Source organism: Rhea americana, unplaced genomic scaffold, assembly GCF_003343005.1.
Source record: "Rhea americana isolate MKP2758 unplaced genomic scaffold, rheAme1 scaffold_12, whole genome shotgun sequence".
Lineage (NCBI taxonomy): Eukaryota > Metazoa > Chordata > Aves > Rheiformes > Rheidae > Rhea > Rhea americana.
In genome coordinates, this window is record NW_028185261.1 from 4,963,479 (window position 1) to 4,987,249 (window position 23,771).

General features: G+C 36.9%; 1 protein-coding gene across 5 annotated transcripts in view; it reads right to left on the bottom strand.

The window, feature by feature from the left end:
- OSBPL6 (oxysterol binding protein like 6) overlaps positions 1-23,771 on the bottom strand; it is a 93,432-nt gene that overhangs the window by 48,158 nt on the left and 21,503 nt on the right. The gene's annotated exons all lie outside the window — the stretch shown is intronic.

Below are 23,771 nucleotides of genomic sequence, written 5' to 3' on the forward strand. Positions count from 1 at the left end.
TCCCAGAGATGTTCGGTCTGGCTTTCCAGCCTACCTCCTGGGAACAGCAGCGTGCTCACCCCCTCTGCGGGGAATTGCTCTCGCTCTGTCGGAGCCACCTTCTCCACTCCGCTCTGCCGCCTGCGCTCTCAAAAACAGAGGATTTCCACACCTCCCAGAGCCACTCTAATTCTGCTTCTTGGTTTGTCACTCCTGTTTGCATTTGTTTAAAGACGCACATGACAGCACCACTATGAACCTAATATTTTTACACCACTTGTAGCAAGTGAGAGAAATACTCAAGACTGTAARGACATACAGGGTCAGGTCAAATTTACCTCTGATAAGTAAACAGCTCAAAGTGCTGCATTTCATCCTTTACGGTACGAATCTGCCAGAGAATGCTTACATTCTGCTTTAAGGAACAAACAAACAGCGCTTTGGAGGGGCATTAACCAGTAGTACCATTTTTTAATGGAAACAAATTGCTCCGCACATTTGTTTCCCAACTTCAGAGGGAACACATGATGAAATTGCACTCAAAGAAAGGATTTTCCTGCAAGCTTAGCATTTCAGGGACTACTGCGTAGTTYAACATTACTTTCACACCCTAACAAAAGAAGAATCAAATTACAAAAACTAGAAATAACAATGCAAAAACGATGATCCCAGTTCATAAAGTTGTACAGATCACTTCAGTCATTTAAGAGCTAAATGGACAAGTTTTCAGCTATTTTCAACTTCTCAAGCAGAGGAGGAGCCTTTGGGCAAATAAAAATCAGAYGCTTTTAAAAATACCTGATCTTTCTTCAGTTGACTCACGTCGAAAAATGTGTATTTAGTATCAGCACAGGAAGGCAGAGATCTGACACATCAAGTGTGTTTTTAAAGCTCTTGGGATTGGTAAGAACTGTTAGAGATTCAACAAACACTAATGCCAGCAAGCTGCACACAGGAAAAGCAGTTCTGTCTCCAGTTTTGACAGAAAGCCTYTAAGTTTGAGGTTCTGGGAAGTACACGCTTTTTCTCTGAAAGGTATTTACAACAAGACAGTCAAACTCCAGAGTGGTTCTGCAGTATACCTCAAGCACTAAAAGCCTCTATCTAACTAACAACTTGCTCAAACCACAAGTGATCATTAGCAGTCACTCAAAAAAAGTCAAATRTAAGTATAAAACCATACCAATCCCCTTAATATCACAACACTGCTTCTTACCCTAGTAAGGGCAATGATAACTTTAACACACACAGAGAATATTACCACACAGAAAATTCTGATATAGCAACAGTTCGGTCAAAAATAGCAAAATAGGCAAGCAGGATATTTGAGAAAAAGTGAGCATTGTACGCAAACACGATTATTACTGCAAACTAGCGAAAGCTAGCACTTAGCTTTTTGTTATTATTCTTGATGTTGAATTTGGATTCTATTCCTCTATATTGCTTAGAGCTTATATTCCAATTTTGGCTTAAAAATCTGTGTAATACATCTTTCTTTAGAGCATATTATAAAGAATAAATGTAGTAAATTTATGTAAGGAGCTTTCAGGCYCTCTGTAATTAAGACTGAAGCAACCAATTACAAATCTAATTTTTTGGCTAACCTATTAAATTTACCAAAATGAAACCAAAACTTTTGAGACATTTTTCACGAGCCTTTTCCATAAGAGTCACTGGCAGTTTTGCTGTTGGCTTCAGCGGGAACAGAAGCAAGCCATATACCATAGTATATGGTATCTGAAAATATGAACATTCAAACAATGAGATGCTAGAACACCTCAGCTTTTTTCTTCTCTCTCCTCTTTTTTTTTTTTTTTTTTTTTTTTTTTTTTTTTTTTTTTTTTTTTTTTTTTTTTTTTTAATATCTCTGCATATTATTTCCTGGCAAGGACCAGGATGTCTCACTGGTTATGGAAGGCCAACTTTATCATCCTTTTACTTAACAACATGCAGCACTTCAACTTGAAAGTATTCTTACTGGTTTCAGTTGGACAGCTCAAAAATAATGGCAAACAGAATTGGCCATTAGTTATTAAACGTTGCTCATAGCRATAACATTGACCTACAGGCTCCATTTTGCACCACACCAACTAAATCATGAATGCACAAAACCACTTATCAATTCAGGAGCATCAATTCAGTTCATCACATGCRAGCTCACTTTGGCTTATTTCAAAGCTGCTTTGCCTAGAGTTCCCCGGGCAGGTAAGCAAATAAATTCATTGCTCCTCACGTACAAATACAGATACTCTTCCTGGAAAGTAGAAAAACAGACCCTACAGACCCTTTAGAGATCTCAAGAAGCAGTTACCCAGCTGGAGTTGTCATCTTCATTTTCCATTGGCACCTAAACTATTTTGAATTTAAATAATCATTTATAACAGGAATGATAATTATTTACTAGTTCTACAGCACATTTTCTTCTCAATTATTTACTCATTTTCCATGTCAGGCAACAGATACAGAGAGAAAAAATGCTCTGTTCAAAGTCATAGAAAGAGCAAATTTTGTAAACAGAACATGCAGTGAGATGTTTTAATTCTCATGTGTGAGAAATATGCCAGGACTGTAACATTCACCACRTAAGACAAAACATGTATATCTAATTTTATTCATAGCTAAGTAAGTACAAGAATTGTTGTATCCATAATACAGCAAGAAACAATTTAAGAAATATACTAAYGTTTCTTCACTGAGTAGTTAACTACTTTCTTAAACATTGCAAATTGAATACTTTAATAAATGAGAAATATTCTACCGTACAGTGAAGATTACAGCTCATTATGCTTAAMTGCTTTTATTTTTTAAGCTAAATGTTAGCCTTCTGTAGACCAGACTATTCAGAAGTATAGAAATGCTGAAGAAGGCACCGACTCTCCATATATAATTTCTCTCCATACACAAATTTTCTACTCTATGGTTTGTTCAGGGAAAAAAGGAAAAAAAAAAAAAAAAGATTTGCACAAAATGGCATGATTTGGAATTGCATTTTAAAATTAYGTTGAGTATATTTTGATGTTACAGGCTGAAATTTAAATTAAGAAAAAAAGAATTGAATGGAGAAAGGCTGTTTTTATTGGAACAAAAAAAAAGGTTAGTAGGGTTTAAAGGTTACAGTAGGATGAATACTTTGACATTGAGTGAAATGAGACAATACACCAACAGAAAAAACTTGGGGAAAACAAGCTATATGATCTGCACAGAATAAATGGAGGACATAGTACTGATGCAGCCTATGGAAATACACATTAGAGAAGCAGAGATACGGATATTACAGAAATCTCACTCCAGGTGACGACGCTGCACACGTGCGCCGTTGACGCTGGCTAGGGAATCTTTGCCCTCTCCCAAAAGTGAAAGATGTTCCACAGAGTCTGGCCAAGTGATGAAAATGTACAAATACATGATTCACATAAATTCAGAGTTAGGATTAAGCCTGTATTTCCTATAACAGATAAGTGGAAGTTTTCAATGGGTAAGTCCAAATGAAGCCTAGATTCAAATAACAGACTTCCATKATAAATGTTATTTCTCACTAGCTTTTTTTTTCCTCTGATTGACTCTTTTCTGCAAAAATGTCCACAATAATTTATAATCTGTTTTATAATCTGTTTAATATCTTATGTAGCRTAAGTTAGGGTGCAGAACTGAGTCTCTAGACATAAACTAAATATATGYGACTACCACCACAACTTGCATGACAAATGAACAATTTGTCTTCTTTTTTTTTAAAAAAAAAAAAGATTAAAAAAGAAAACACTTTACAGTCACTATATGAGAATCAGAAACATCAGCATTTTAGTTTCAGTTGGCTGGAAAAATCTCTGTAATAAGCTCTAGGTGTACAGTGACACAAGTGATTAAAAAACCCATGAAATCTAGTTGACAATTAAACACTAAAGAAGGTAAAAGATGAGCAAACAGTGAACATGTAAATAATCTAGCAGCCAAACAATCCTGGATTTAACAATTTAACAGCTGGATTTGGTAACGAACAGCCTAACTTCCTAAATCAAAATGCTGAACTTACTCCATTGTATTCTCAGTCCATTTGTAGCCCAACACTACAACAGGAATTTTGGAATCCTGCGGCTCCATCCATCCATCTGCTCGCCAGGAAATAAGTGCAACCACATTRTCATTACTCTAGAGATGTTCTTGTTTCTGATAAAATAAGTAGCTGCTTTTCTTGAATTTTAGCCMCTTACGGAGAATTCAGGGTTTCCTGCATTAACATGCCTTGCTAAAATGACTCATTAGCATTATAGAAACTATTTAAAAAATAAAATAAATCTCCTCCTCCTCAACATTTTGGCAGATAATCAATTTTTTAGGGAAAGGTTCTAATCAATTCATTTTAAGAATTTGTTTAAATCACAGGTGCTGTAAGAAATAACAGAAGTCCAATTCAGGAGAATTATCACGTTTGGCATGTTTACATTATGGAAAAATTTTCACAAGCTTTTCTTTTTCAATCCATAAATTCAGTAACTCCTATCAAGAAAATCAATTTCCCAAACTTGCTGGCAAAGATTTAATAGCACAATGGCTCCAGTAATAATGTTCTGGGCTCAAATTCAAAAGTCATCAAAAATAACATGTCTAGACCTCTGACCAGTGCATTTTAAATCCTATATTGGTACCAAAACAACATGATTGATCTAAGGGGACCACTGATGGCTTTCAGGYCCAATACTTACCAGCAGGAATAAATGAGGTGCTGCAGGAAAGCTGGCAAATCTTCCTAGCACTAAATAGCTTTTAAGATATAAGGTATTAAAATTCATGTGCCCGCATTACCATTGCCTCTCTCAAGTATTTTAAAAGCTGCATACTCAAGGTTTGAATACTGGAAACGTTCAGAGCATTCAGAGCGATGCAACGGGTACAGACACRCGCTTGGGTCCCGCGTACACCAACAGGCGCAGCGCCTAAACACCGCCACGAGTCACTCCTCATCCTACCGCGACAACCAGTGAAAATCTGACTTCAGACATCGGAGTGAGTTACGCCCCGCGTCGCCGCGGAAGGGAGGCGCTGASACAGCCCTCCGGCCCGGGCAGGGACCCCGCGGCGGGCGCCCGGGGACGTGCCGAGCCCCCCGGCCCGCAGGGGGCCCGGGCGTCGCAGCGCTCGCGCAGCCGGCGCTTGCAAGGCTGCGCTGAGCGGCCGCAGGCGCCGAGCTCCACCGACCCGATTACCCTGCGGGCTAACTCACCGAAAGGCAGCACCAGGCGCCTGCTGCAGCACTTTAACCACTAAACGCAAGCGATACGAAGAACGCCTTGCTATTTCATTTCTTATTTCATATGATGGCAGAAAAAGCCACACTTACCCATTCTACAAGTGCAATTTTTTCACAAATTCTTCTAAAACCAGATTATTAATTGGGTAAAACACAATGTTTATGCCAGTAAGAGCAAGGTTTAAACCTGTATTACTACTCTTTTCCCTTAGTTGGGCTACCACCACTTCTTGACTGATATTCAATAGCGTGACAAAAGCAACAGAAAAAGTTACTAATTTCATAGCAGTCACGTTTTACAGCCCTGCATTTCACAATCTCCCACAACTGGAAAGACTTTCAAATCTCAACAAATACCTCATACCTCTAAAACCAAAGTCCAAAAGGAAAAATATTTTRATGACTGTCAAATGTGCTGCATGCATTTCCTGAAAGAATTATCACAGAAATTAAAATGAATTAACATGGGATTTCCTAAAACAGTGACTTAGCTTTTCAAATGCAGTTGGCTTTTTTTCTTTTTAAGAAGCTCTACTTGGTCACATACTCTCTATTTCATAAAGCCCATACTCCACAGAAAACCACAGTATCAGCAGACATCACCTAAATCTTCTTGTTTTAATGTCACCCTCTAACATCACTTCGTGGTTCACATTTGGTACTGTATCTTCAACAATGACATATGATTTCTCTTCTGGGTGGCCAGTGCAGCTATGTCTCGATAACCTAAAAAGGGACTTGTGTGAGCATACCTGGCTCATGCACAGCAAATACACCACTAGGACAGACTTTATGAAATGGATGGATGAGGTCAAACAACAGATAATCAAATTCAGAMGAGAAGAGGTCAGTCCAACATCTGCCTTTCTTATTTTCCGCCTGCCTTCCTGATTAAGCATCGTTTTCTGCCTTTCCAGAATCCCTGAAGCATACGTGGCAATTAGTGGCGTTCCAGCATGCCCAAACCTCCAGCTTAACTGATAATTTTAAAATGAGCCCTCAGCTCATGTTCAGTCTCTAAGGACTGCGTCAACAGCTGAAGTGACTGACCCTGGGATTTTTATTAGGATTTCTTTGCTGTTCCTCCTTCCTCAGGAGCCAGCTGTCATCATTTTAGAGTATTACTGATTTGCATAGTAAGGATTTTTTTTTTTTTTTACATACTGTAGAGGCACCATATTGACCTGTGTTATATGCATTTGTAGCAGATTGCTGTAAGCAAAAAGTTAAGCATGTATACATGCTTACATATACATGCAAACATGCATTATTTCCATTAAATATAAACAGGAAAAAATTATCTTGTGGATATTACTAGCCTTTATGAGCTAACATGAGTCTGAAGCACCTTTAAAAATAATTAAAAAAAAATAAAAAACTGTTCCATCCCTCCACCCCTTTTTAAGCCCAAAACATTGTTGAAGAATTTGTTTCCATCAAAATTTTTCAAAGAAAATTTTCACTTTCTGAAAATAAACCATAAAGAGATTGAAAATTTTAATCAAAACTTCAGAAAATGTCCTAAAGAAAAAAAAAGTGAGCAAATTTCATGCATTCTGATAATTTTAATGGCAAAAAAATGAAACAATTTTTGACACACTTAAAAAAAAATAAAAATAATAAAAAAAAAACACTCCTCTCTCTCCCTTATTTTAGTAATGGAATATTTTACCATTGGGCAATTTGGACAAAAGAAGAGGAAGTTAAAAGCCTAAAGACTCCTAAATTAGTTTTAGTAAGAATCTCAATTGTGCAGCAATCTCAAACAGAGATTTTCCCTTATAAAAGGGCTTCAAAATATACTATTTCAGAAAAATATACTAAGCTTCAAGAGCACAGGAGCCTAAAAGTTACATGTGGCCCTTGAAATCCATATCTAGTTGCATGTTACCATCCTTTTATTAACCTATAGGCCATCTCTCTGAATTTTCTATTTCCATTGTTTCATGTACATTACATTTTTGCTACAAGCTTCAAAATTACCAAGTAAGATTTTGATTTACATGCCCCAGAACAAATTAAAAATTGCCTATTTTATTGGTCTTGAATTTTGCATAGTATATCATCAAATGCTTGTAGGGAGAATGTCATAAAGTTCATTGCCGTCTCTAAATAAATTCAGTCACTGTTCAGCATCGGCGCTGGAAGCAAAGGCAAGACGGCTGTTTATGGTGTTTGCCCAGACCACAAAGAAAGGAGAGAGGAGGCAGAGAACTGCGGCACTAGTCTGAGGTTGCACGGGAACAGTTTTCTGGGGGGCTGAATGGAAGGTCATAGCTAGGAATGGGATGCAGTTACAGGATGGGAATTTTATTCCTGGAAGCAATTAGTTTGACAAACATTAAGTGCCACAGCAGATCACAGCTGCAAAGGATAATATACTGAATGATTTATATATAATCGGAGAAATATCAAGAGGGAATAGGGAGGTTGTATTACCTCTGTGACTGCTACTAAATCACTGTATCCCATTCTGCTGCCTACATTTCAAAAAGACATTCATAAATGGGCTCAAAAAGGGAACCAYGAGCTTGATGACAGGACTGAAAAACATCACTACTAATAAAAGATTTATAGAGGTCAATCTATTTAGTTTGTCAAAGAGAAGATTAAGAGGTCATTCGATGACAATCTATAACATGCTGCATGGAGGAAAAGGAATTTAATATTAGAATTCTTTTCAAAGGTATAACAAAATCTAATAGGTCAAAAAAGTGGAGCTAAATATATGCGAGTTAGAAATAAGGCACATATTTATAATGGCAAAGATAATTAACATTGATAAAACACTGAGGATCACAATGGATGTTTATAGGGGTATAAGAAGACATTCTTAGATCAAGACTGGATTAAAAAATAAGACATTCCAAAGCTCAGCCATAGCTATTARTATGAAAGGGGAATCCAATCGGCAAAATGCAATGGCCTATTCTATGGCAACTTGTCAGGCTGCAGCATAATGCAGACTCTCCCTCTCCCCTCCCACAAACCTAAGGAAAAAAAAAACAATGGATAAACTAAAAGAAATAAAATTATTTATTATCCTGATATGATGTATGATCTCTCATGCTTTAATCTCTCTATTCCAATTTTATCCTCATATGTCACTAAACACTGTATGTAACGATATTAAATATTCTTAAAGTCTACAGAAATATTCATTCTGCTTACTACTAGCATTCCTTTCTTCTACTGCTTTAAAGAAATCTCTCACTGACACTAGTTTAAAACCTCAGTGTCCACAGAAGTGCCAGAACACATCATAGAATCAATTCTTATCTCATTATTACCTGAATTTCTTYGCACCTCACTGAGTGATGGTTTCATTAGAAAAACAAAAAAGAAAAAAAGATTATTGTTCACATCAATGAAGTACCAAAAATGCATCAAGCACTTTACAAAAACATTAGAATTCACAGACATGCCTAAAAAGACAAAGAGATGAAAAAAAAAAAAAAAATTAAAGCCTCTGCAGAGTTCTAAGACACACTGACTAGAATTCAGCTGAGCATAAGAATGGGGAAATTGCTCTAGAGCAATTTCCTGACAGAGCAAATSAGTGGAAAAAAGTCTTTTTTCTTAATGTGCAATTGATTATCTCTTGACTCTCTTCCATGAGGAAATGTATACACAGCATTCATCAATTGTTAAATATGCTTAGTTCTTCCTACTTTTGAAAAGCTACTAAGTTAACATTCAGTTGCATTATTAAAAAAAATCTGTAAAAACACTCAAAAATAACATTCATTTATCACAGAAGTATCTCTATCTCCAACATTACTAATAATTTCAGCTGGAATTACACCACACTAAACTGCTCCCATCTGTTAAAGTGCACTAAGCATGTCCTAATGTGAGAACAGAAATGCCTTCAAGCACCTTTCACATAAAAATAACCTTAGCAGTCCTACAATATTACCATGAAAAAGCTGTATGTTGTCCATCAGTCATTGATTTCCAAAACATATTATAGACAGAAGACTGTTCCTAACATTTATTGAATTTTATACATAAACAGACTGCAAAATCAGAAGAGACTACTGTGATCATCTAATATAAAAAGGACCAAGGGAGTTTTCTGACTTAATCTCTGTTTGAATTATGCGATGTAATTTGGCAARTCATCCAGTATCAAGCATCCAGCAGTGGGAAGCCACCACAAATCCTAATCAGCTCTTGCACTAATTAATTACCCTTACCTGCATTATTAAGAATGTGCATATTATTTCTCATTTAGTTATGTCTAGCTTCAACTGTAGCCAATGCTCCTTGTGAGGCTGTGTAGGCTTCACAAATTGTARCTCAAAGTCTGACAGATAGAGAAGAGCTCAAACTCCACAAATCAAAAAAKAAAAAAAAGCACAATAGACTTCAGTCGTAATTGCGTAGCAATAACTTAGCAATACAATAGTAAACATGCCAGCTGGCATGCAGCGTTCTTGGTTATTTATGAGTGTGCTGGAAAACAAGCACTCTCCCCGCCTAACATCAAACATTGCTATTTTCTTTTAATATAATATACAGAAATCCTACTCACAATTCTTTATAATTAGGGACAGGACACTTGCATTTAGTGCTCTTTGGTGTTTCATAGAAAGCATCAAGAGTAGTAATGCCCAGCTGAGAATCCTGTTTCATCGCTCTCTAAAAATGCCTTGCTTTTAAACACTTCAATGAGCGATGATCGTTATTGCATGACCTGCTGCATTAGCACCACTTACAAGATASGAAATTGCTTTTCCTCTACTTGACACATGATAAACCAGAATGTCCACAATGGCAGTGAAAAATAAGGCTGAGAGACTGAGACAGAGCTATGTAATCAGGAAACAGGCTGCATGGGTTCAGTCAGTCAACWGAAAAATGGGTTAATTTTACACTGGCCAAAGAGGAGGACTATTCTATGTTAGTGATTAACATTCACATTCACATCTGCCAACCTCACCAGTTGCTTGTGAACTGTGTGATGCTCAGTAGTGTGCCCATCCCCCAAATGCCATACAAATAATCCATGTTAGCCAGCACAGAAGGCTTATAAGGCTAGCAGAGCAGCAGAAGCACAGATCCTTCCCATACCAGTATAATACCTTACCTYGCTACTACAGATGCATTTTTCCCCACTGTTCCCAATCTCACCAACATCCCAGATTCCCACGGTACTGGGTCCTGCATTCCCTCCTCCTCAAAAGCTCATCCCCTCTGCCCCTGTTCCAGTGTTTTTCATTCTTCCTCCCCCCAATGCAGGCATACAGTATCTCTCTACACATCTGCTTACCCCCTTGTATTTCATGACTAAACCAGCCACTCGTTTCTTTTTGACTGCTCCATCCATAAACTACGTGGAACTTTGTCTTTTCTTTTCTAATCCAAACTCTATACATGCACCGCCTTTTTTTCCCTATCTGAGATGTTGCACAGCACAGCCTAGAAGCAGCAGAGGGCCAGCGCACAGCAACAAATCCTTTTAAAACAATTCAGGATATGTTCAGTATTTGCAAAGAACTGCTGTTTAATGGAAAGGCTGCTGTTGAAGATTCAAGTTAAAGGAAAAAATAAGGACAATCATTAATTAACACTAAAAAATCTTAAGTTCTGTGCCTTGCCATTTTACAATACATGGATCTATGTCCCCAGCCTCTCCACTTCCAGGGCCAAAATAAGAGAGTCTTATTTCAGCTTGGTTCTCAACAAAAATTAAATAGTATAACGACAAACAAAAGATGTCTTGTTTCAACAGTACTAAACCTGTGGCACACTATTATTTTATTACAAACCATTTGCAATTTTCCTTGCAACATAATTTGTAATAGAGGGGCTTAAAATAATATCTGCAATATCATGAGCACTTAAACAATGCTCTTCATCTGTAGTTCTTGAAAGCATTTAAGGAGTTTAACTTTAGTGTGGAGACAAGTCAGTTAAAGCAAATGCAGAGTTTGCAAGTTGCAATCAATTTCCACAAAGTCCTCATTAATGATCTGAAATAACAGTTCCATTCAAGCTTTAAATGGAAAGTGGTTGCCAATTATGCACAACACCGCTTGTCATTGTGGTTTAGCAGAATATTTACTAAGAAATAATACATTTTCTTTTGTGCCCAAATGCAGGATTCCCAAACTGATAAAGAGCTCAAAGGAAAATTCCAAACTGCCTAATTTCCATTAAAGAGACCCAGATCACTTCTTCAGTTTCACCAGCAAGAAGTAAATTCCTTTTTTTGGACAACGTAAGACATGGTTTAGAGTTGCATCTAATTTGCTTATCTTGCTAGGAAATAACTATTTYCTAAAGTTATTAACAAATTTGAATAACTTGGTATATTTACCAAAATTCAGTACACGCTTCTAATTAAAACAGACCATACAAATATAGTATCTCGTATTCAGTTTCAAATTTTTTGTAACTTTGGCTTAGCAGTCTATTAATTGACTAAGAGAAAYACAATCCTTTTTCCTTGTTTTTTAAGGGAGCATTATAAAACCTTAATGATACGATATATGGAACTAAATTTCTCCATTTTAATTTAATTTTCCAGACTTTCCAAATCATGGTGTATTTACAAGGTACTTATATTTGGCATTATAACTACACTGATAAGAACAYGTAAACAATCTAAAAAAAAATCTCTCCGCTTAATTACAATGAATTTAATTTTTTAAAATAGGTATCATACAAAATTGTATATTGTTCTTCAATCCATAAAGTTTTACATTTCACATCCGTAGAAGCAGATACGATTAGAGAKATGCCTCTTGGAGAGCTATTCAGATAACAATGAGCTATACTGATTACAAAACCTGCAGCAAGGTTAAACACATCACAGAACTTGGAAGAAAGAAAAATTTAAGTTTCTTACAAGATAGAATGAGAGAGACAAGGATATTATATCCAATATATCCAATAATGGATATTATATAGAGAAAAAGAATTTCTTTCCTTCTATTCCTGAGCGCACACAAGTGCCCTGAATTGGTCAGCTGCTAATCGAATACAAGCAGCCAAAGCAATTAAAGCTACATTGAAGAATTCTGCCTTATGATACGTCTTAATGCCAAAGGGAACAGCAGACTCTGCAACTGAAAAGAATAGCCAAAAGGCAAATCTTGCATCTGGCCTGCGTTGGCCAAAGGAGGTGACTCAGCCGCGCTGACAGCACAGAGTAAGAGGAAGAAGCAAAGCCTAATAGCTGACTCAATTATTACTCTACTAAACAGAACTCCAGCAAACACAAAACTGATGAAGGTAACATATACCGCAGAACGAGGACTCTTCTGCAATCTCTACAATGCTCAGCTATATACAGGATGAATCAYCAGTCACAAGTCAAGCAACTGCTTTTCATGAATACTGACCTTGCCTAATGCGTAAAGGAAACGTAAGATTTCTCTTTCAGTATGTTCAATTAGAAGCAACATCAATTAACAAGGAATTTAAAGTACCTTCTGAATAACTGAAAACCCTGTGTCATCTAAAATAACAACTTGCCCTATGATGTTTATGAAGATCAATGAAATAACAGAAAACCTTGATTGTTCAACCTTTTCTGCTTCCTMTTTTAGCAGATAGTTAAGTTATATTATATGCATGGAGACCTCTATATGCAAACTTCACAGTCTTCTACTAACTCAGACAACACGATCTTTCATGCATGTGAGGTAATGCAGCATTAACCACGTGTCACCACGCTACAGTGCAGGCCTAAGCCTACTACCATTTCAGCTCATGGAAAGATTAACAGYGCAGGGTCAAAACTGAAAAAGAAAACAAGAAAAAGCTGAGATTGTTCCTAATTTGTTGCAATTATTGAAAAAGTTTGATTTTTGGACTGTTGTGATATAAGTACTATATCTCTTATCTCTTCATCAAAAAACTGAGAATAGCAGTAGAAAGTTAGAGAAAATATTCCAAATTATATAAATTGTCTTGTCAGAACCAAGACTGTGATTAATGTCCTCATAATAAAGTTATAAATCAACACATACACTGCTCTCCTAAAATATATATCTATATATATAAAAAAAAATACTTAAAAGCTTGAAATATTTAATTAAACTTAAAAGTTAAAATAAAATATTTATTTATAGTCCTCTGGTTGTTTGACTGATTAATTATTACCTTACAGTCTCCTCATCTGTAAGCTAACCATCTAGAAACCCATTCAAGAAATTGAGCATTTCATTATAAGCATTTTTGTTGAATTATCACACTATCATGAATTTAAAAGGAATTCTTCCACCCTTATATCCTGGCTGACACTGTTGGTCCTAGATATGATGCAAGTATTGGTGTTGTTTTACTTCTCTGTAAATTCCCATACATGCTTTTACTACATATAGTCCATTAGACAATTCTCTACCAATCTTTTCATTACTAAAACATTTCATGACACCTGAAATAGAAAGCTGTATTCAATAATTTTATATTAGTAGAAAATTTTCAGTCAGACTAGCAAAACAATTCTTACTTATTTTTAACTAAACTGAATCTATTTAAAATACAGTCTCTCTTCCATTTAGGTATGAATAGGAAACAGGAAACTACTCCAAGCCCCTTACAGCTCACTCTACCCATGTCCTCAACTCCAGTCTTCCTCAAATTCAAGAGAGGAGGAAAAAAAAAAAAAAAAATCAAATATAGGATTTCGTAACTATCTAATTTTAGCATGGATGATACGTGTCCTAGACATTTCCTAACTTGTTCATGTTACCACTGCCTCCAAGGGGAATGTATCATGTTTTGCACATGGCCTCAGGAAAGTTGTAATGAAAGCTCATGTAAACTATGCACCTGCCTGAATAGGTCAGTATTTCCAGGAATACTTTGTGAATTTTACTCTAATTAATTACACTACGTCAACTATGGAGTTGAATTATAAATTTTTTCTAATACACAAAGTAGCTTTTTGGACTTGTTGTGCAATCATCCCATGTAAACGAGAAGGCAGTTCATTTTGTAAAGTGTAATTCAGAGAATCCTATATTTTAAATTAAACTTAATGACTATTTTACAAGAAAGGAATGTTTCAGATACAGAACAGATTCTAAGAGCATCTAAGATCATCTTTTTTTCCCCCAGAAAATATCATCTTTGTTTTAAAACAGGGAAGTGAAATTGTCCAATCTAAATGTGGCAAGCAATGAATACTCATAAAATTAGACTTCTGCATTAAGAATGGTGAGCAACTGCAAACCAAGCTCCCTGCAGATACAGCGAAGTCAGTATGACTCGGCAGTATTTTAACCTTCTGCATTAATTCCTCAGATTTGAGGCAGTCTATTCAAGAGAATAATGGCTGTTTCTTTTGCGATGGGAAGAGAATGAACAGATGCTGAGAAGGGTTTCAGAGGTACAAAGTTTTTAAGTACCGTGAAAAGCATCAAAGAAAATCCTTCAATTAACATGCATCTAATGCCTCAAATTCTTGAATGAAGTGCTTGTTGCACTGTATACACTGTACAGTTTGTTCAATAGTACCCAAAGAGCTAGCTGTAAAAGTGCCAAGTACTCTCAGGCCAGACCAAACAGCTTGCCGCAAGCTGTGCTAAGCAAGATCTAATAGAATACGGCCAGAAGAACTTTCTCAAGTCCGCAGCAGCCCATCAGAACCTGCTGCAGTCTCTAAGTGACTCTACAGAGCAGTGGCTTTGCACTCAAGTCCACAAATTTCCAGCAACAATGTGAAGCACCGTCAATTTGTGCTAAACAGACATAGAAATGAAAAAAGCAATTTTTTGTATGGTCCTACAGCTACATCTGAAAATATGTCATTGAAAGAAAATGCCCTTCTGTGTACTTACGCAGTGCTGATACTCATCTGGTTTCATAAGGACCAGTTAAGTCACTGGTATTTGCACATCAACAGCCTGAGTAAAATACTTACTTTCTCAAGCGCGCAGAGGCTCTCTGTTACACACATCTATAACTTGACAGCCTCCAGTCTTTGAGAATTGTCTCATTACTAACAAAACCTAACAACTTTCTTATTCTCCCTCCTGTTTCTGCCACTTTCTGCTACTACCTTTGCCTCGATCTGCCCATAGAGTTGCCCAGCTGCAGGAGCACGGCGTGCTTTCTGCAGTATGTCCTGGTAGATGGTTGTTTCATTTAACCTCCATTAGCTTCCACTGCATGGAGACACACATGACACCTGAACATGCACAGATGGGAAGTAAAGTATTACTTACCTTGCAATGGTGATACATATGCCACGGGCCTCAACTAGAAAATGGCCATTCAGGTAYGGCCAATTAATGATTAAGAATTCATGTATCCAATACCTTGTAAACGTAAGACTGAATGATAACTCCAAACACTTCAGAGATCATTTCTTTTTGACTGGCAAGGCCAATGAGGAACCTTCTCCTTTCCCACAATCTTCACCTACAAATTTCCGTAAGTATAATTCCAAATCTTTTCACTTTATTTGGGGGGCAGACACTTCTGGAATATGGTTTCTCTATACAAAATACATACACACACTTCTTTTTGCCTGCTCTGTCAAATTTTACATGATTTTTGCATAGCTGTGTTAGATGGGTATTTCTCTAACACACTGATTACCACACATTAAATAGAGACTATGGTGCTAAGTGACCGCTCCTAGCTGAAGTGCACCTGCTGCAGCACGGAAGTGTAAAGGCACAGTGCACATCAGAGCTAGCTCTGCCTCCGTACCCACCGCACACCAGTGAAGAACAACTCCCCCACGCCAGGGAAATCAGAGCTGGATACCAGGCTTTCTCATGACCTAAAAACGTATTTTTAGAACTCTTCTTGACTGCTTTTTAACTGTGGTTCTTTAACAAACCATTAACAGATTGTGTTTGTAAATTTGATGCATAAAAAATGCTTTCCCACATTCTGCAGTAAAATGCTTCTCTGTTTAAAACGCTGTTCTTCACGCAAGACATTAGGCCGAGTTTTGCCAACAACCTCCAGAGAATGTCTCAGCAGGAGTTAAATCCCCAAGCCATTTTAAAAAGATGACAACCCTGCTTTCCTCAACCATACTTAAAACCAAAAATTCTATTTCATTTTTTATAATGACTCTGCACTAACAGTTTCTAACTCAGTGTTTGGGTCTGAAAAGGAAGTTATAGAAAAYTGAAGAGATTTTATATTAATTAGCAGAAGTATTATATGTTGTGATTATTTGCTTAAACAAGCTATTTCAGTGGTTACTCTCAGGAAGCTGATCCTCTTGTGGTTGCTAAGCGCCACTACCACAGTATTCGCCATAAAAGTTACTAATCCACATACCAAAAAAAAATTAAAAAATAAAAATCAAAGTATGTCGCAGAGCACAGAGACCACAGCAGCATTCATTTTATCTGCTAATGGTAACTGTCAACTTTTGTAATCATGCCAATTAGATTTAATCTGAAGTACAAAGAAACCGCACAGCAAAAAAATTATACAGTCGCAGGAACTATGCAAGGGCATGTGTATGGTAATGAACGGCTTTATTAAAAGGAATCTGAGGGATGTTTTTAGTGGTCAAACATTTTGGGCAAAAGAAATTTTCATAACATACAGAAATTTGAATCCAGCACCATCCAGGTTTGTAAACATYTGAGGAAAAGTAATTTCTGATCCAAAACAACAATACGCTTTCAAAWCCAAAATTGTGTTGAGGCCTTTTTCACAGTCTCAGCATAGCAAAACTGAATGATAAAGTGCTGACATGACAGATAATCTTCTCAAGCTGCAACTTTTGACAAAGTCGGTTTCCTTTCAAGTAGTATAATACAAGGAGGGGAGGAAAAAAAAATAAGCATAAAGCAACAGCAAGTAGAAATAATATGTCTTAGCAGTTAATAGGGTTTTTGCTCTGTAGAATCCAAAGATWTTTTTTTTTGTCCTTCCAAGATGGGTGTTATGTTGCCTTCAACTTAAAGGCATAACAAAATTTAAAAAACAGAAGGACTACTGAGCAACTGWAATGTAAGATTGTAACTGCAATATTCACAATTGCAGGATGATTTAGCACAGAATAAGGTATTAAGAGAAGGATGCACTATAAAYGGCCTTTAAATTCTTTGAAATTTGCTTCACCCAAATGCAATGATCAGTATAGCCCATCTTCTGAACAAGTTGCATAAGAAAGCATTACTGAGAGAAATGTCAAGTAAAATATTCTGAGTTAATATTTTTCTATGCACATCTAGGAAATATTCAGYTATTTCCCATGGCTTTAAAAGCTAAAGCAAATAACTTGCGGACAGTGTAGACGTCTGTTATTGTTTCACTTTCTCAAAATGTTTGCATGTTGTTTCAAAACCTTTATGAGACCACGTAAATTTGTCCAATATAAACATTTATTTTCTTATTTTCCTCTAACTTCCTCCTGCCTTTCCTATTATTCTTGATGGTTTTACTGAATTGGAGTTGGTGGGTGAGTACAGCTCTTCTTTTAAAAGAGGAAAAGCGCTCATGTGTGTAAGGTTGGTGACTACCAGGAAGACCAAATCAATGGTGAACACAGAACCAGACTCTACCTAGCACACAAAGGACCCTATCGTGGCACTGATATTGGGRCTTTTCTGTAAAAACTCACCCAAAACAGGATCAAGAACAGGGAACAAGGCCCTATTCCGCCACTTCTACATGAAAAAGATCTCAAGGACTATACTTATTTGGTCTGCGCGAGAGAAGAAAAGGATATTTCTTGCTTTTCTTATGACTTCCTCTTCCCCCCACCCTTTATATATTTGCAATCAAATACCATCTTGCTCTACTGAGCAAAATAGCTAGTAGTTTGAAAATTTGTAGCACAGAAGAGAAACCTACCATATACTGCTCTTCATTAAGTCAACTACAGTTGGTTGGTTATACAAGAAGTATTCTAAGTTCATTAACTAAGTTGTTTCTTCTGTTGTGAGCTACTGTCTGAGTGAAGTAGCTTCCATTAACTGGAGATAGGTTTTTGAGAAGAAAGTTTCTTCATGACTTTATCCATCAGACAATTAAAAAGAATAAATAAAATGGAGATGTTAAGAGAACTCCATAACCAGCTTTCCAACATACCATATTTTTATTCTGTCCTGGATGTCACTATCACTTCAAAGTTAAGGTTTCTTTATAGACCGACTTTTATGTTCTTTGCCCAAGTCAGAAATGATTCATCACCTAAGTTACGATAAAACATACAAAAGATGTTCCATTCAGTCAAATGGAATAGAGACAAAGTCTTGAGATACCCTTGCTTTAAAGTATTTTCCAGCTACAAATACATTATCTGTTCCAAATTGGCATAAACTGAAGTTTTTGCTCTCACTTAAAATTTCTGATCGTGATGCTACTAGATGAAATAAGGGAAGGGACAGAAACAACTTACCTACATTTAATGTTCTAGTCCTACATCAGCTAAAATACTCTTACTTTTTGCTACACAACACCAGAATGTGGTTTTGATTTAGAAATCAGAAACAGAACGCCACCTCGACTAACATGTCATGTAAAAGTCTGTTGCAAACAGAAGCTCCAACAAACAATCAGTTAGTTACCTCAGTATCTCTTTTTCCAGCTTTGAAGCTGGAAACAAAGTTCCAGTATGAAGCTGGAAGATAAAACGATAGCAACAAAGAGTACAATTCCTTATATCGTCCTGAACACAATATGGCCTCACCAACAGTACCATCAAGGCAAAGTCTTCGTCAGACTTAACTGGTATTAATTAAAGGGGGGAAAGAGACTCTCTAGTAGAAATCTGTTTGTATTCTGAGTCTATCGAAAAAAATTAACAATTTTTAAATCAAATCTATTATGCTTAACTGTAAAGAAGCTGGGTTACAAACACGCTTATCCAGGCAATCAACACCTATTTAATTTTCAGTTTGACTCTCTTTTTGATCTAGCCACTGTTTCTGTTTTACAACATCTACTTCATCACCCTCAAGAGCAGATCTAGCCATCACACAGACCTGTTTGAACAAGCTGTTAAAGGAAGACATATTCAAAATGCTTCTCACTGACCATCATTCTCCCCTTTTTCCAAGCAGCTGGAAAGTGGAAAGCGCTCCTGCCACATCCATTCAGACTGTATTCCATGAAATTGAGAGTTCAAAGACACATGTCAGAAATTAAGGACCACGGTATACAGAGGCAGTCACCTCTCTGCAATTGCCAGGACTCATCATCTTCAGAAGGCTCACTGCAACGGAGTGATGCACTCGGCAGTTCCCCCATCAAGAAACCCAGGATATGAACTACTACTCCAAGAGAAACAAAAATAACACAAAATTACCTTTCTCTCCATTGACAAAGTTACTAAACATGGAAGGATATTAAAATATAAACTTAAAATCAAAATGAAATTCTACAACTAACAAATTGGACTGAAATACAGAATACCATATTTTGCCATATTTTCCCTACAGATCTGCATCCATTTCACTGTATTTTAATAGTAGGAGAATGTTGAGCTGCCTCTCTCAACTGTGGTTTAGCTGGGTTTTATTAATAATGAGACAAATTAAAAGATAGCTGTTTGCAGATCTACAAATATCCAATTATTTACCTGTCATTTGGAGAAAATGGTACAATAAAAAACATGTAATTTCTACCAGAAAAAAAGTTATTAGTAAAAGCACTTTTCAATTTTTTTTCCTCTGTATGTCTGGAAAGAAAAAAACAGAAGAAATCAGGGGGACATTATAGAAAAGCTCCAAAATTTGAGTCTTGTAATTTGAGCATTGGAATTCAAGATTCATTGTTTTATTTATGAAAAGAATTCTAGTAATTTCCTCTTCAGCTAAGTTGGTACACCCATGTCAAACCCTGGAGCTGCAATCCAAAGCTCAGGAACAGTCAGAGGTTTAGGCAACAGGTTTAAAAGCAGATCGGTAGCAACCAAATTTTATCGGTCACTAATAGCCAGTGATCTACCATACCCAAAAAGGCACTGGTGTTACCAGTGCAATTAATACAAGCTTTCCGATCACAAAAGGCACGGTGACAACTGCCGCTCTGTCTCGCCTGAAACCCCTGGAGAGAAGCTCGGGCTAAGGAACGCGCTGAGTTTATATCAGCCTCCCCGTTAAGAAGTTGGTTAAAACAGCAGAATGTTTCTGACTCACTGCCTGCACTCCACCGTGCGCACAAACAGGACCCTTCTGCAGCGTGTTACGCGCTACGCTTACACAGCAAAAGTGGGATTTTTAATCACAGTAAGTGACCGTGACTTTGTAGTTTGAAATATCTTATTTATCTGAAAATACTGAAGTTTTAGGTTTTGACCATTTTTCTATCTGATGGGCTGAACGGTTTTACCAATAGCCAAATATTACAGAAATACTTTTGCTCAAATATACTACAGCCAAATGCTTAAGCTTTTAACTTTGTAATATTAAAAATGTGCCCTAGTTGAGATGATTTAATAAATGGTTTAAAACAGAAATGTTGCCAAAGTTCAAAGAAAAATAGTGGAGTATATTATTTTTTTGAACCAACCAAAGGCTGCAGTATGCATGGCACTACAGGAACAGGGCTGCTCTCCAGGAGTAAACTAGCACCATCAGAACTGCCAGCATTTCCTGAAAACCTGCCACTATCACATGACCTTTACTACAGAAATGGCATTTTTGATGCATGACCACTGTCATCATAACTTTAGGATAATTATCTAAGTACTGTAYCTCACACGTGAAATGAAGAATCTGGGAGGAACCACAGCTGCCTTGCACTCTTCAGAGAAGYCTAGAAGACAAATAAGCCATTTCTAGTTTCTCTTAGTATACAATCACCTTGGAAGATGCAAGACAAAAAAAATACAAAAAAGTCTGTGTATTAGTATTCTCAGTCCAGAGATAGTACTCGCATAATTATTTGCGAGTCACCAAAATAGTGTCACTGCAGCTGACRCTGTCATTTAACAAGACTCATTTCTTAATCTAAAAGATCCACAGAAAGGACACTTTTTTTTTTTTCTTACTATGACCCTTAACACAAAAGCAATGCATCTATTCTCAAGGAACGTAACACACAAAGCAAATCCACCCAGGAGAAAATAATCCCATTAAATATTTGCTCTTTGGAAGAAGTTCTGAAGGTGGAGCACTTTGGGATACTGACACACTTGGGAAGTTTCACAGCACTGCAAAGTAGCAGAAGCTGCTAGCGCTGCCCTCTGTGAAGCACTGCTGCCAAAATTGCTGAGAGCCAGGTCAAACACCAAACAACGGCCAAATACATCRTCTTTAAAAACCATGGGAGAAAATCAACCACCAGTAACTTCAGACCAGCACAGTCTCTAATTTGCCAGTGTATACCTATCGCTGTCCACAGCAATATAGCCAGATCACAGAACATTTAACTGGAGCCTTTTACACCTGGCAGTGCCACATACCGGATCTTTGAAGCCACACAAAAGAAGGGTACACCAGTCCCAGACTAAAGCAAAGCACAAATCACTTAAARAGCACCTTCAAGCTCATCACATACATAAAAATTGCAAAAATTTTTTAAAAGGTCAAAATTATGAGCCTATTGCCACATTGTTCTTTATTCAGGAAAGCATTTTAACCAAATATGCATGTACCAGAACAGAAAATGAGATGTTTTATATCTCATAAGAAATGTTTTTCTTTTAGTATAGACAATCAAATTAYTGTTCTTCAATAGGTCGTACCATGCTAGTATCTTCTGACAGACTTTGCTGTACCCTTGTTATTCAGAATTTCCAATTTCAATTAAAAAAATTAATTCTTCAACAGTAAGATTTGGCTGCAGTATATAGACTGAGAGGCAAAGAACTTAAACTACCCAAATACTTCCTTAGGGTATCATAGAATCAATACTCCAAAATAAATTCTCTCAAAAGTCAGGTCAGCTGCAGTAGTGYGAGAATCCTCAGTTGAATCTTTAAGAACTATTATTTTGTTTTTAATGCACAAAATCCTCTCTGTTTTTTCTCCTGATTAGAACATAGCTTTGTTTAATAATTACTGTTATCCTGAAAGATACAATGAGCCAAAATTATGCCAAAATCTGTTAATTAATCCCATGTATCATAAGCCAGTGCTACAACAATTAACGGTATTGTCCATTTCGGAAAATCATCTGCAGTTAAGTACAAAAAGGAAAACTAAGTAAATAAAGATATGTACRAGATTTACCATTGGGCACAGCTTATCTGACTTCTGTGTCACCCATTCTGGTCATCACAGCTCAGTAAGTTTATCAACACAAATTCAGAAGCAGCCAGCTGCCCTCATGACCCCTTATCTCCCTTCCCACCACCTCCCAGAAACTACCTTCTCAGTGGGCTTTGCAACCTTTCCTCCCTACAGCCACAAAATATACAAAGAAAAACACTGCTACGCTTATTAGACATCACAAATAGAAGTTTGTAAATAAAAACAAYTCACAAATGACATATTTAGTAAGAGTTCATACATCAAAATAATGTAAGATCTTTTTCTGCATTGCAATTTATATAACCAAAAAATAGCACTACCGCAATTTAGCTTTTTAAAAGTACACTGTCTCCTTTCCCACTGCATTTACTTAGCACACAGCACAGGTTCACCCTAGTCACCAGTCCTCATATTCAGTTTGATAAGGCCTGGGTTTGGGCCTGTTCTAATCTAAAAAATTAAACATCGTTCTGAAGTGGAAGCTAACAAATTCATACCAGAAGTAAGGCACACATTTTCAAGCAGAACTAYTTGCTTGGTTTGTGTTCACTTAGTCAGATTTTACAGAAATGGGAAGACAACAGACTTTACTGGAAAGTATATCGAACAAAATGGCTTTGCTGTTCCTTTTTCCTTAGTTTAATCAGATCATGTTCCACTGCTGCTGCCAACAGTTTGCAGAAACCAGGAAGCACTTTTTGCCCACTCACATCTGGTTTGTGGAGGGATCCTGAACCATCAGAGATTTTACTAAAGTTATATGTCAGATATTAAGCAGGAAGCACTGACGACCCTAACGGTAATGAGAAACTTCTTGAGAACTTACATACTTCCAGGGCTAATCTTACCAGGCTTTGAATCAAGAACAAATTTCTCCTTTAGCTCAAACTGACAGGGCTTATGGAGAGACARTGAGTAAGAATGGAGCATGGACATACGAGCATAAGCATTTTGCAAGTCATTGTGGTAACTCCAGACACTGCAAACAGTCTTGCTGTCTTGGCAGTACAGTGCAGTTTTTTTTTTTCCTGAGATTTTAAAAGACATAACGCTGTGCATATTTCTTGACTGAGGATCAGAGCACGTTCTTTTCTAAACCTTCTGGATTTAATGTCCACTAYAGAACTGCCTGTGATACTATAGGCTGGATTCAGTAATTCTTCTTCTATAACCATACTGCTACATTTCTAAACGAAATTGGTTTAAGAATGTTTTTATATATGTTTATACACAAACATATATACATAGTGCAGATCAGCTGGATACCATAAGATTGTTGTAGGAATTACAGGTGCAGTCCAGGCTGACTTTAACCTCTCGGTGAGTCACCAGCCCACTTGACTTGCATAATGATTTATGACAATGCACTCCAACACAGGAACACAGCTGGGGGGCACACAGCCAGAGAGCCC